Consider the following 13,868-nt stretch of genomic DNA (forward strand, 5'->3'; position numbering starts at 1 on the left):
TTCCTTGTACATGTCACCTTTTATAGATTCCTATTTCCCAGAAACACGCAACAGATTTGGGATACCAGGCAGGTAAGGAAAATGAAAGTTAAGCCATAAAACAGCATTTCAACGGCACTACCCAAAGCCAATGTCTGAATTTTCTTGTTGAAGTCATAGTGCTCTTTCCCCTTCCCTCGTGAGAAAGCGTCCCTGCACTGAGCACAGATTTGATTTTCCTCAGAGGTGAGAGGAGGAGAGACAGCCACAGCGCAGCCGCAGCGGCCACATGGGCCCCCATTTGCAGAACTAGTCTGTTTTGCAGCTTAGCACTGGGGCGCAGGTGCTTGACAGAGTCTCAGGTGAGCCAGGAAATACTGGCACCTTGTTTCCTGAGGTAAAAGATACCTTTCCCACTCATTAATCCCCTTCCAAGATGGGAGGGGGGGGGCTTCTGTATTCAAAACATGTTTGTGGAACTGCTCTGAAAAAGGTCTTCCCAGACCCAACTTGCTGTTTCCCTCGTCTGCACAAGCAGGCCAGGCTCCCTCCCCCATCCTTCTCCAACAATAAACAATATTGCCCAATGCCCGCCCTGTTGTGTTCTCTGAGTTGGGGACTGTGTCTAATCTCTCCTCTGCAGAAGCTTTCCTGCGCCTGTTTGGCTGGACCGGAAGGGCCTCCTTATCGGCCACCCTCAGTCTCCTCCCCGAGGCTGAGCACACAAAGCAGCATTGCCAGGCTGCCAGGGGGCAGGGCTGCAACCCCCAAGAGGGCTAGCACTTCCCTAGCCTTAGAGACCCATGGCCTTGCAAGGACAGAAGTGTCTCCTCCCTGGCCAGAAGACTGTCACTCCAAGGGGACCCTTCCTTCAGCTGTTTAAACAGATTCCCTCCTCACGGGAAGATGAGAAAAAGTGAAAGAGAAGCAAGTGTCCACATGGTCTGGGACTCACATGACTGAGAATAAAATAAAGGAATTCTCCCAAGTCTGTCTTTCAAGTTTGTGCCAGGTCCTGTGTCACTCAAGAGAATGACTATTTGTTTAGGGCCTATGTATTTCACACATACCAGCCATTTCATCCTTGAAACAGCCCCATGGGGGAGGAGGGAATGTCTTCGTTACCCTTACTGTCAATAAGATTTTACATCTATAGAGCTCCTCAAGTTTGCTAAGTGCTTCCCTGTAAATGATCTTACCCGCATCCTGGCAAATGCCTATGTGAAACTCTCCTTCAGCATGGCCCCCAAACACACACACACACACACACACACACACACACACACACACAAGCCATCTGTCACCAAAGCCTGCAGAGGTTCCATCAGAAATGTAGCTGGAATTCCTCCCTGGCACCACCTTTGTCCCTACTGCACCAAGCTGGCTCAGGCCAGCCTGAAGTTCGGCGGTCACCCAGCCAGGCTACCATGGACTTCTGAACAGCTGAAGTATATACCAAGTGGCACAATGTTCCTCAATAGCAAGTTTTCAATATTCATCAAAAGTCTTAACAATGTCCATACTCTTTGATCCAACAATTCGGCTTCTGGGAATTTTCCTAAGGCATGATGCCAAGATGAGTATGAAAGTTCATTCCAGTATTACTTAGAATTGGCCCCATGGAGAGAGGAGTAAAACCTCCATATGACAGAGAAAAGGTCATATTTTTGTTTTGGTTTTTCTTTGAGCCACATGATGTAACATTATGAAATATATACTTGGAAGGAAATACATTTTTAAAATGCCTACCTTACCTCTGAGTGTGGGATTATGGATAGTTTATTTTCTTCTTTATGAATGTATATCCTTTCTAAATTTTCTTCAAGGAACGTGACATTTACAGATAATACACATTACTAAAATATCATAGAGGCTCGATACTAGTGAGGGAAATATGGGACAGACACACATGTACACAGCTAGTGACCATCCAATTTGCTCTCCTAGGAAATAGGCTCTTACTAGGTACAAACCAAGAGCAGTAACAGAGTTCTAACCTTTCATGTCGTGAGCTCACTGCTGGGAATTCACTTTAAGGAAAGAACTGAACAAACTCAAATGCTAAATGAACAAAAATGTTCATTGCGTCTTACCTAAAAGAACTGGAAACGATCCAAATGTCCAACAAGGGATCATTCAGCACGGAACATCAACACCATGGAATGCGGGGCAGCCATTAGAAATGCCAATTATGAAAACTATGTGGAAATATGAAATAATGTTGACAACAGGCTATAAACTAAAGAGAATACACAAAGCTGCATTTCTCAGGAATACAGCTATGAAGAACAAGCATGTATGTGAACAACGGCATTTCAAAAGGAAGAATGTTAGGATTATGGGATTACAGGGAGCTTTTTTATTTTTTAAGTTTTGTCCTTTTTTGTTTCTTTTACAAGTTTTTGACATTTTGAGTGTACCACAGACACATTTTTCAAAACATGGAAAACAAAGAAAAGGGGAAAATAAATTACCAAAAGGAACACAATCACCATCAGCATTTTGATGTGTTCTTCCCTGTCCCTTTTTCCTATGCACTGGGTGGTTTGGTTTGGTTTTTATCACTGTAATCATGTCAATGTTTTCTTTAAAGCAAAATCATTTCAATTTGTTTAAAATTTGTTTAATTTGGTTCAATTTGTTTAATTTGTTTCAATTTGTAAAATTTGTTTCAATTTGTAAAATTTGTTTCAATTTGTAAAATTTGTTTCAATTTGTTTAAAAAATCAGTGAACTTCCCCTAAGACCTGCAAGAGAACAGAGCAGTGGGGTTTCTCAAGCACTATCAGGAGAGTTTACCTAACACAGCGTCCATTTGTAAACAAAAAACGGACATATTGCACCACTGTCACAACGGATGGATTGATGAAAGTTCCTCCACATTTGCAGAGGCATCTTAGGCGCACCTCAGTAACCGTACGGCAGGGGCAAGGAGAAGACTGTGCTACCAAAGCAGACATCGTTGGAAACTGGAAGCAATTTTACCAGACTTTGAAAACAAAACAAACAAACAAACAAAAAATGCAACAATGTACCAAGTTTTCACATCAGAAAAAAACATGAAGGGAACTAATCCTGACAGCCATTAGGTCCAGAACATTTACCCTCCTTTCTATCTCTCACATCCTCGTTCTCCTGTCTGTCTACCTGTCCTGACCTTCACTGGGGCCAACTTCTACCTTGGCAGCAGCTGTCCCTGTTCCACATCCAGGCCACATGGACTCCTTTCACAGAGAGACACAGAGACAGGGAAAAATCACTAAGCAGTGCATGAACTCTGCTGCCCCCTCAGTGAGTGTGGGCCCTGGAAAGGGAGACGAGAGACTGAGTCGGCTGTCGCTATGGAGGGGCTCAGTTTCTGCAGAAGTGTGACGCTTTTGTGCTTTTCGATCAACAGAGCCCCTCAACACAAACCGACTCTTCCTCTGGTACATGCATTGGACCCAAGGCTGGCCTCCATCCCAAGGCTTGGGAAAAGCTGCTGCCTTGAACTGAGTGAGAGAGGTCACACTACTGTTTGCACAGCAAGCCTTATTCAACTACTCCTCACGTCAAGGACAAAGGTAACTGCGTTTTCTGCCTTAGAGGCTTTTAGAAACTAACCCAGGTACAAGATGCAATGCCACTCCACACCAACCTTTCCAAAGAACTCATCTGACCATGTCATTCCCACACTTGAATCTCCTCAGGGGCTCCCGGCTGCCCACACAAAGCTGTGAGAGGAAGTGCAGTGCCCCGGTAAAGAGGGCAAACTTTGGAGTCCTGCCTATGCCCTCTATGAATTGGATGGCCTTGGGCAAGTTCCCTATCTTATTGGTGCCTGTGTTTCTTTATTTGTACACAGGGATAATTACAGTAGCTACCTCATAGGGTCATGGTGGGATTAAAGGAATCAGTGAAGAACAAAGAAAAGAGTCTGGCATATAGGAAGCACTCAGTAAGAGTTACTTGCTGTTCCTATTATTACTATTGTTGGAGAAAGTTCAAATTCTCTAGCAGAGCAGACAGAGCCAGCCATGACTCAGGCCCTGCCCCTCTCTCTAGCTTTGTTTCTCGTGACCTTTGAGTTACCACTGCCACTGAGATCATGCAGCCACGCCAGGCTCCCAGAGTGAAGACCCCAAGAAAGGTTCACTCCTCCACACCTTTACTCACACAGCTAGTCTCTCCTTGTTGGCTGGTGAACAACCACAGATCTCTGAAACCTTCCTTCCCCCTCCAAGTGGATTAGCCACTCCCTCCTTTGTACCACTGCTACGTACTATTAAGACTTTCTTCATAGGGGCGCCTGGGTGGCTCAGCGGGTTAAAGCCTCTGCATTCAGCTCAGGTCATGATCCCAGGGTCCTGGGATCAAGTCCCGCATCGGACTCTCTGCTTGGCTGGGAGCCTGCTTCCTCCTCTCTCTCTCTCTCTGCCTGCCTCTCTGCCTACCTGTAATCTCTATCTGTCAAAAAAATAAATCTTAAAAAAAAAAAAAAGACTTTCTTCATAGACATTTTATTATCTTCATTGATTTATGTATCCTACTTCCACCATGAGACCTTCAAGACGGAGGCCCCTATGAATTCTTAACTGTATCCCCATTGCCTGGCATTCAGTCAACCCTAAATATTTATTAAATAAATGCAAAAGAAATATTGATCAGAACACACAAAGCTGGAAATACTTTTCAGAGAACCTAAACACCAGGATTTAGAAATCAAATCCCAAAACACTTGGACTCTAAGGAGAGTTAATTGGAAGAGATCATATAACCAAAGAAAAGAAGAAAATTATGATTTCCCAGGAGAATGTCAAACCTTGTTATAATACAATGTCTGTGTATATATTAGGGAATGGGGACAGAGGCGACATTAATAATGGTTCTGAACTAGCTGATGCTGACTATTCATTGAACAGTACTTTTTAAACCTTTTCTTCAGAAAAATGTAGTGTCATAGCTGACTGAGGAGTACCTTTCATCTTGCCAAGAATGCAGCCTATCTCAATATAAAATACTACAGGAGACCCAGACTATAAGAAAGAAAGAGAATTAATCTTTCTTGGGTGTCCATGATAAGCCAGATACTTTAAAAATATATATTTTCTATTTATTAAATACAATATGCTGGACACAGAACTATTCACTTCATGTGCATTCTCAAGTTTGATAGTGGAAGTCCTGAACAACTCTGAGATGTAAGTACTAGGGTCTCCATTCTACAGATGAGAAAAACATATTCCCACACTCCACATACTTCAAGTGAGCGTCTACTATGCCAAATACTGACCTAGGAGGAGAGGATACAGCAATAAATGAACAGAAAAAGGTTCCCCCACTTCAGAGAATATACATTCCAGTCGGGCAACAAGCACAGCAATGAATGAATGGGGAGATGAGCTGATACGTTAATGAACAAGGAAGTATTTCACGCTGAAGGAAGAACTAGGGCAAAGGCTCTAAAATGAAAATGGACTTTGGCAAGTTCAAGGAAACAAAGCCAGCACACTGAGGCTGATGCACTGTCAGTGAGGAGAGGGTTGGGTGAGTGACATGGGGCAGGTCACAGAGACCTTGGTCTGTCAGGGTAAGGAGTGTGGATTTCATTCTGAGAACAAGGGGAGGCCACTTGTGGGGAGGGGAAGAATAGGGACGGAGTGTGGCACAAACTGACAAATGGTGTTAAAGATTTCTCTGGTCTCTGTAATGGAGGACATTATGGTATGGATACAAGTAGAAGCAGGAAGTCTAGTTAGGAGGTCACTGCAAGTGGTCTAGGAAGAGGATGATAAGGCTTGGACTAGGGTGTGCGTGGTGGAGATGGTAGGAGGTGGTTATGGTGGGAGATGGTGGGAAGGAATGGCCTACATTTGGGAATGTCTCTGAAGACAGAAAAATTAGGACTTGCTGAAAGAATGGATGACAATAAGGAAGAAAGAAAGAAATCAAAAGCAATGCCTAGATATTTTGGCTTGAACGCTTGGAGCGGGGATAGTAGCACCACTTACTGAGGTGGGGAAGATTGAAGGAAGAACAAGTTTTGGGTGGAGACAAAGTGAAGAGTTCTCTTTCACTGGTGTGAAATGTGCAATGCCTCTTAGGTACTAACTGGACAGGAGCCTGGAGTTCCAGAGAAAGTCTGAGGATAAAGATACAAATTTGAAGATCATTAGCAAATGGATGCTACTGAAAGTCATTGGATTAGAGGAGGATACCTATGTCTCAGAGAAGAGAAGGGGGCCGTTTCAGAACATGGAGCACATCACCATTTAAAGGGGGAGAAGAGATGGAAGAGAGCCCCAAGAGGCAGGAAGAGATGCAGGAAAGTAGAGTGTCCAAGAAAACAGCAATCAGCCTTGTCAAATGCTGCTGAGAAAAGGAGTAAGATTAAAAGAAAGCAGTGACCTTCCACTTGGTCACATGAAGGTGACATGTTGATTGACATGGACAAGAACAGTCCTCCTGGAACAATGGGAAGAAAAAGTGAAGGAAAGGCATCAAAACCCAAACTAGGGGCAGCCTGTAAGTTTCACAGAGAAAAGGAAACTGAGGACAGCTAGAGGGGGATATAATGTCAACAGAGGTGTAAACTAATTAATGAATTTATTTTGGGATATTTAAGGGATAAAATTAGAAACTGTTTTGGAATATCAGATGGTGTGGAGGAGGGGGCTGTAGTTTATTTTCAGATAGGAAATCCAGGGGCATGTTTATTTGCTACTGAGAATTATCCAGTGATGAGGGTAAATCTGATTATGGTAGAGAGAAGGGGCATAATTACAAGACCAAAAATCTACAAGACTTAACAAAATTAATCTTGACAAAATTAATAATGTGCCCAAAGTAAAAGAACTCATAGTCTGGGGAGCTGGGATGGGTACTAATCCAAATCTGTTTTGACTGCTAAGGGCATCCTTTTATCGCCACCGACTATAATATAATACAGAAGCATATACAAAAGATCCCAATTCCAGGAGTTAGAAGGAATCATAAGAGAACTTTGGAGCACCAACACAAACATACACCCCCTTCTATATAAGCAAGCTCTGTTCATCCCACAGACCAGCAAATGTCATTTCTATTTGCACACTTGGTTGTGGTTCTACTAGCTATAGGACCTTCTGTTGTTTCCCTTACATATTCAGAGTGGGTTTGAGGAGAGGACAGGGACACTGAGATAAATCACAGTGCAGTGTAAGGGGGAACACTATTGAATAAACTCTCTAATAACTATAATAAGGAGGTAAAAATATGTTTTTAATGTCAGTTGTGTGTTTATATTCAGCAAAAGAGAAGACGGGAATTGAGGTACACAGTCATTGTTTCTCTCTTCTTTACACAGCTATCTCAGGAAGCAAGTGACTGTAATGATGCCAAGAAGTGGCCTTTCATCATGTTTCCCAGGCCCACTCCTGCCCTACCACATGGTGACACAGCATCACCTTTCTCACACCTGGCTTCCCATTACCTGTTCTAGTTTATCTCTTCCTTCAGAGCAATATTGACGCCACCTCCCGCATTAACTGCTCCCTGATCTCCCCTTCTCTGAACTTTTATAGCACTGAGAACTAGTACCACATAAATCTGGCTCCATCATATGAAGACTTAAAACTATTTCCTGATTCAAGTATCAGAGTGAAAGTAAGAGTACTTCTCAGTCAGAAATTCAATATAGTGTTTGGCCATTGTTATTCTGAGAGGTAGCTTAGTAGTACAAAGATCAAGGTGGTTCTGGCTTGAAATTGTAGCTCTGTTCCAACTCTAACATGCTAAGTAATCTTGGGCAAGTCACCTTCGGAACCTCAGCTCCCCTACCTAGAAAATGGGAATAATATGACCATCTCCCACTACCTGGGTTTGTATATGAAACATGCTGGAGAGTTTGCTCTTTGGCTGAAAACCCTACAAAACCCCTGCTTTTCAAAACCAGGTCTGAAATGCTTCAATCAGCTCACAACATCCTGTCAGCTTCTCCTCACTCCTAGCCTACCTCACATTTCCTGCTGCTGATGATAAAGTCATCATTGTCTCTCTCACCCCATGCTTTGTCTTCTGGTCCCTTCGGTTCCTCACCCTCACTCCACCTTGCTCAGGTAGGTTCTCCCATATTACCCCAATCATAGCTTCATCACCACATTCACCCGCTTGCTTAATTATTTACAGGATCACCTATGCCATAAAACAAGGGTTCCCTGAAGGAAAAGACTGAATTTTATTTATCTTTGTATCCCCAGCATAAAAGTACTTAGTTCTTTAAAGATTTAAATTTATTTAAAGATTTAATTTATTTAATTTATTTACTTGAGAGAGCAACAGAGAGTGCATGAGCAGGGGGGAGGGGTGGAGGGAGAGGGAGAAGCAGATTCCCCACTGAGCAGGGAGCCAGACATGGGTCTCAATCCCATGATGTCCTGGGATCATGACCTGATCCGAAGGCAGCCGCTTAACTGAGCCACCCAGGTGCCCCAGTACTTACGTCTACTTCACCATTCTGATGTCCATTTCTTCATCTATGAAATAGGAAGAACATCACCTACATGAAGGGATGGAATTAAGTCTAAATATTCAAAGTTGACCACAGGTGGCTGTCATGTATAACCAGCCTTCAGCATATTTGATTTATATTCTCAGCATCTCCTGGTTTTGCTTTCCTATTCTGTCCTTTAGGATCAAGCTCTTACACTGGCCCTGTGTCCTTGCTGTGAGCCCTCTCCCCCACCCATATCCTTGATCAGCGGGGGCCCCAAGCTCCAGACCTGTCTTGAGTTCCCACCCATGCCGGTGTCCTCTGAACTGGGAGGATGACTTAGCTGAGGCACCAGTGCAGAGCCACACATATTTCTTGAGTACCTTTGTGCCAGGTAATGTCCCAGATGTAGAAGTAACACAAGATGCACAGGGAATTTAGGTTCTGCTGAGGGTAAGGGAAGAGACAGGGAGACAGATGAATGCAAGACAATTCGAAGAACAAGATTGTATACCTCTGGGGAAATTCAGGAAAGCCTTAGAGGAAGTGGCATTTCAACTGGGCCTTAAAGAGGTGAGGGGCTATTTCCAGGGTCGTGTGTTTTCCTCAAAACATAGCACCAAAATGCTCCTGCTCCTCTGATGGAAAGTAAGATAAACTGAGGGAACGCAGCCTCCTGCATTGTCCCTCTAGGAGAGTCACACTGCACAGCAGGGAGGCTGACAAATCCCGAAGTACAGAACCCTATTTAAGTGTGTTTAATCCAGCACCCCAAATTAATCTGCCCACTAGTTCTCTGTTTCTTTCCCCCTGGAGGCTCTATGTGGCATTTTGAGAAAGGTACTGGAAACAAACGAGAGGTTACTGTTAACCTTTTAAAGTTGTATGTTTGCATTTTAACAGGACCTCTCCTAGATAATATTTTAACATCAGATGCTTTTAAATAATGTAATCAGCAATTTAAAAAATTCTCCTGGCACTTGGTCCAAAACAAAAAAGCAATGGGAGACTTTGCAGAACTAAGTAGCTGTCGAGACAGAACAAACTGACTCCTTTACTGCGAAGCGGTGTACAGACCACAAGCCTTTCTGTCCAGGGAGGGAGGGAAAGAATGCATCTCTGCCATCTCTGCCGGAGTCCATTCCTTCTATGGAAGGATGTTTACACTCTCATACGGCGCCCCCCTCCCTCTCCAAATGCTGACTGGGTAAAAAAAACCCAGACTTAAAAGCAAAGGGAACGGCGTTGCATAACAAGCCAGCTAGGCATGTTTCCCTCCTTAATATTTACCAAACAGTAGTGCCTGCAAGGGACAAGGAGGAAGGGGGCATTGTACGCCCGTCTGTCCCCACCCTGGAGATGCAGTGCTCAGTTCTCCAGCCTGTCAGTTAACAAATGTTTACTGGGAATGAGGCACTGGGCTCCAGATACAGAGAGAAACAAGACAGAGTCCTGCTCCTGAGTCCAGCCTCACAGCCCAACAGGGAGGACAGGCAGGGAAACAAACTGCAATGCAGCATTCAAAGTGCAAGCAAACAATTCTGAAAGAGGTGAGTGCAAAATGCCAGCAAGGCACAAAGACGGGCACTCCTTAACTCTGCCTGGGCTTCAGGTCAGAAGAGAAGCATGTTAAAATAAGAGGATTCCTCTTGGTACTCAGAAGATTGGAAAGGGGCTTTCCTGGCAAATCTGTCTCTCTACCGATCTATCTACCAATAGGGTTCTAGGTAGGGTTTGAGTAGAATCAGGTAGGATAGGGCAAAACTAGAGGCGGGGGGAGGAACAGCTGATCTTCCCGAGAAAGTAGCATGCTGAACAGCTGCATCTAATTTCACTTACTCCCAAAACCCTACAAAAATCCACTAGAGACTTCTTTGTCTTAATAACAAAACTGTAGGTTCAGGGAAAGAGAAGATAATGGTGTCAAATTTTGGAAGCTTGGGAAACAGATGAACACATAGTAACTGACAGCAGATGCAAGAAATCTGAATCCTAAACCAGAGGCAGGGAAAGCTGAGTGTGCAGCTGATGGGAACCACGGGGTTCTCACTAGGCCCAGGACTGGCAGTCATCGCGCTCCTAGAGCAGCGGGGCAGAAGCTTGAAGATGAAGAAAACAGGGAAAGCTGCTTGAAAAGAAGTTAAATCCCTAGATCCTTCTCCTCACTGACAGAATTCTGGAAGTTTAGATGCTAGAGAGCATAAAACAGAAATGTCCATTATTTGTTTTAAAATAATCTGGGGGGAGGTGACACAAATGAAACGGTCGCTGGTGAACCTGGGTGACAGGAACATGAGGATTCATTGCACTGTCCTCTCTCTACTTTGTAATCTTTGGAATTTTCCATAATAAAAAGTAAGAGTGGCTCTGGTCCAGGAGTACCCATGGTTATGGTTAATGGGGAACATAAAACACAAGGACACTATGTCTGCTGAAGGTGAAGTACAACAGTTTCCTAGTCCCTCTCCTCTAGAGACTTCCCTCTTGCCCCTCCCAGCAAATAGATGGGAACGGAGGAAAATGTGAAGATGCTACCTCAGGGGTTTCCAACAACAGCCCACCTCCACCACACTTCAGTGAGGCCCACGGTTAAAGATCTCCTGCCCACAGTCAGTTTCCTGACAGCATTTTGGGTTTTTTGGACAGCCTCATAAAGATACTAACTCCCATACTCAATTCACCCTTTTAAAGTGTACAATTCAGTGATTTTTTTTTTTTTTTTTTTAAAGATTTTATTTATTTATTTGACAGACAGATCACAAGCAGGCAGAGAGGCAGGCAGAGAGAGAAGGGGAAGAAGGCTCCCCTTGTGAGAGGGGAGAGCCCGATGTGGGACTTGATCCCGGGATCCTAGGATCATGACCTGAGCCGAAGTCAGAGACTTTAACCCACTGAGCCACCCAGGTGCCTCAATTCGGTGATTTTTAGTATATTCACAGAGCTGTACAACCATCACCATGGGGTGGTTTATTAAGATATAACTTTAAACTTCATTAAGATAAACTCAATTCACTCTTCTAAAGTGTACAATTCAGTGGTGTTTAGTGTAGTCACAGAGTTCTAAACCATCACCATGATCAATTTTACAACATTTTCATCACCCCAAAGAAAGCATTACCCATTAGCAGTCACTCCATCCATATACCACACCCCCCCCCACCCACACTCCAGCCCCAGGCAACCACTAATCTATTTTCTGTCTTTACAGATTTGCCTATTCTGGAAATTTCATATAAATGAAATCATATACTCTGTGGTCTTTTGTGAGTGGTTTCCTTCATTTACCACTCAAGGTCTCAACAGTTGTTTTTGTTTTCTGTTTTTTTAACCTACCGTCTCCTTACCCCCCACCCTTAATTAGACCACACAGCCAAGGATCACATTCAAAGACATCTTGGGAACACCTCTAATGAAGATACAGACCAGAGCAAACACACACACACACACACACACACACACACACACACACACACGGAGCTTGAAGGAAATAGATACTATATATGAGGCAGGGAGCAGGGTGGGAGGGAAATACCATTAATATTCTCACAAAAATGAAATAAAATTATAGCCATGAAATGCAAATAGGATGCTATATAAAGGAAACACCAAGAAGACAAAAAAGAGCTCTTGGAAATTGACAACTTAGTAGCAGAAATTTAAAAACAAAAACAGAAACAACAACAAAAAACCTCAATTAAAGGATTAAAAAATGGGGGCGCCTGGGTGGCTCAGTTGGTTAAAGCCTCTGCCTTTCGCTCGGGTCATGATCCCAGGGTCCTGGGATCGAGCCCCGCATCGGGCTCTCTGCTTGGCAGGGAGCCTGCTTCCTCCTCTCTCTCTCTGCCTGCCTCGCTCCCTACTTGTGATCTCTATCTGCCAAATATATAAATAAAATCTTAAAAAAAAAAAAAAAGGATTAAAAAATGAAGTAGAGAAAATCTTCTGGAGAGTAGAATCACGAGACAAAGATTGGAAAACAGAAGGAGTTAAGAATATTCTAGAGGACTAATAGAGAAAGTTCAATATCTGAATAAAAGAAATCCCCAAGGGACACCTCGGTGACACAGTCAGTTAAGCGGCAACTCTTGGTTTTGTCTCAGGTCATGATTTCATGGGTAATGACATGGAGCCCCACATTAGGCTCCATGCTCAGTGGGGGTCTGCTTGAAGATAGAGAATCTTCCCTTTGCCCCTCCCCCCACTCTCACATGTGCTCACACTCTCCAAAAATAAAGAAATCTTTTTAAAAAGTAAAAGAAATTCCCAAGAAGAAATAGAAAAAAAGAAAAATTATAATTTGATAAAACTTTGAAGAACTAAGGCATGCAGGTTGCCTGATTCACAGAGTCCCGCACACAAAACAGTGTGAAATTTCAGGAAACAGCAAAGAAAAGATTACATAAGCTTTCAGAAAGGAGAAAAATCAAACAGGCTACATATAAAGAGTAAGAAATTAAAACATTTCTCAACACCAACTTCTCAACAGCATCAATAAAAACAAGGCAATGAAGCAATATTTTCAAAATCCTGAAGGAAAATGACTTCTAACCAAACTATGTATCAAGTATGAGAACAGAACAAAAATATTTTCAAATATACAAAACCTTAGAAATTCACATTCCATTCACCTAAGAAGTTCCCGAAGGATATCCTTCACCAAGTGGTATACAAGGAATAGAGGGAGTGAGTAGAGACAGTCAGTGGAGGACCCCAAAATGACCACCACATGAAGAAACTAACCAGACTGCAGAAGTAGAGCTCAAGGGACAGACATATTGAAGTTGTTCATCACCAAAAACCCTACTGCCATTAAACCCTCTTTGGTGTTGTTGATCTAAATATTTTAAATATATGATTAGAAAATTTTCAAATATACTGAAAAGTAGGCCCTTGATACTCATTGCCAATTCAATATATGAACATTTTGGCCTGTTAACTTAATCTACTCCCTTTTCTCTATTTTTCTTTGTTTAAATGTTTTATAACAAATTCCATATCATACCATTTCATTTCAGCGTACTTCAGAACCCACCTCTATATTACCCATTCTCTAACATCACAATATTATTATCATACCTAGGAAAAATGAACAGCAATCCCCTGATATCAGGCCATAATAAAACTTCCCCAACATCTCTAAAAAATTTTTTTTAAGATTTTATTTATTTATTTGACAGAGAGAGACCACAAGTAGGCAGAGAGGCAGGCAGAGAGAGGAGGAAGCAGGCTCCCTCCTGAGCAGAGAGCCCAATGCAGGGCTCGATCCCAGGACTCTGGGATCATGACCTCAGCCAAAAGCAGAGGCTTTAACCCACTGAGTTACCCAGGCTCCCCTAAAATGCTTTTTTATAATTAGAATGTTATGGGCTGAATTGTGTCTTCCCTGGCCCCCAAATTTATATGTTGAAGCCCCCCCCCCCCCCAGTACTCAGAATGGGAC

At 43.1% G+C, this 13,868-nt stretch overlaps 1 protein-coding gene across 2 annotated transcripts in view; it reads right to left on the minus strand.

Annotated features, from left to right (window-relative positions):
* Positions 1 to 13,868, minus strand: part of RAB30 (RAB30, member RAS oncogene family) — a 77,475-nt gene that overhangs the window by 28,831 nt on the left and 34,776 nt on the right. The window contains exon 1 of one of the 2 annotated variants that reach the window (XM_046016605.1): positions 2,073 to 2,093. The exons of the other annotated variant lie outside the window; for it this stretch is intronic. The gene's annotated coding sequence lies outside the window, so the exon portion shown is untranslated. Of the gene's footprint in view, positions 1 to 2,072; positions 2,094 to 13,868 lie in introns of those variants that run through there. 2 annotated transcript variants of the gene reach the window in all.

This window comes from Meles meles, chromosome 8, assembly GCF_922984935.1.
Source record: "Meles meles chromosome 8, mMelMel3.1 paternal haplotype, whole genome shotgun sequence".
In the NCBI taxonomy this organism is placed as follows: Eukaryota; Metazoa; Chordata; class Mammalia; order Carnivora; family Mustelidae; genus Meles; species Meles meles.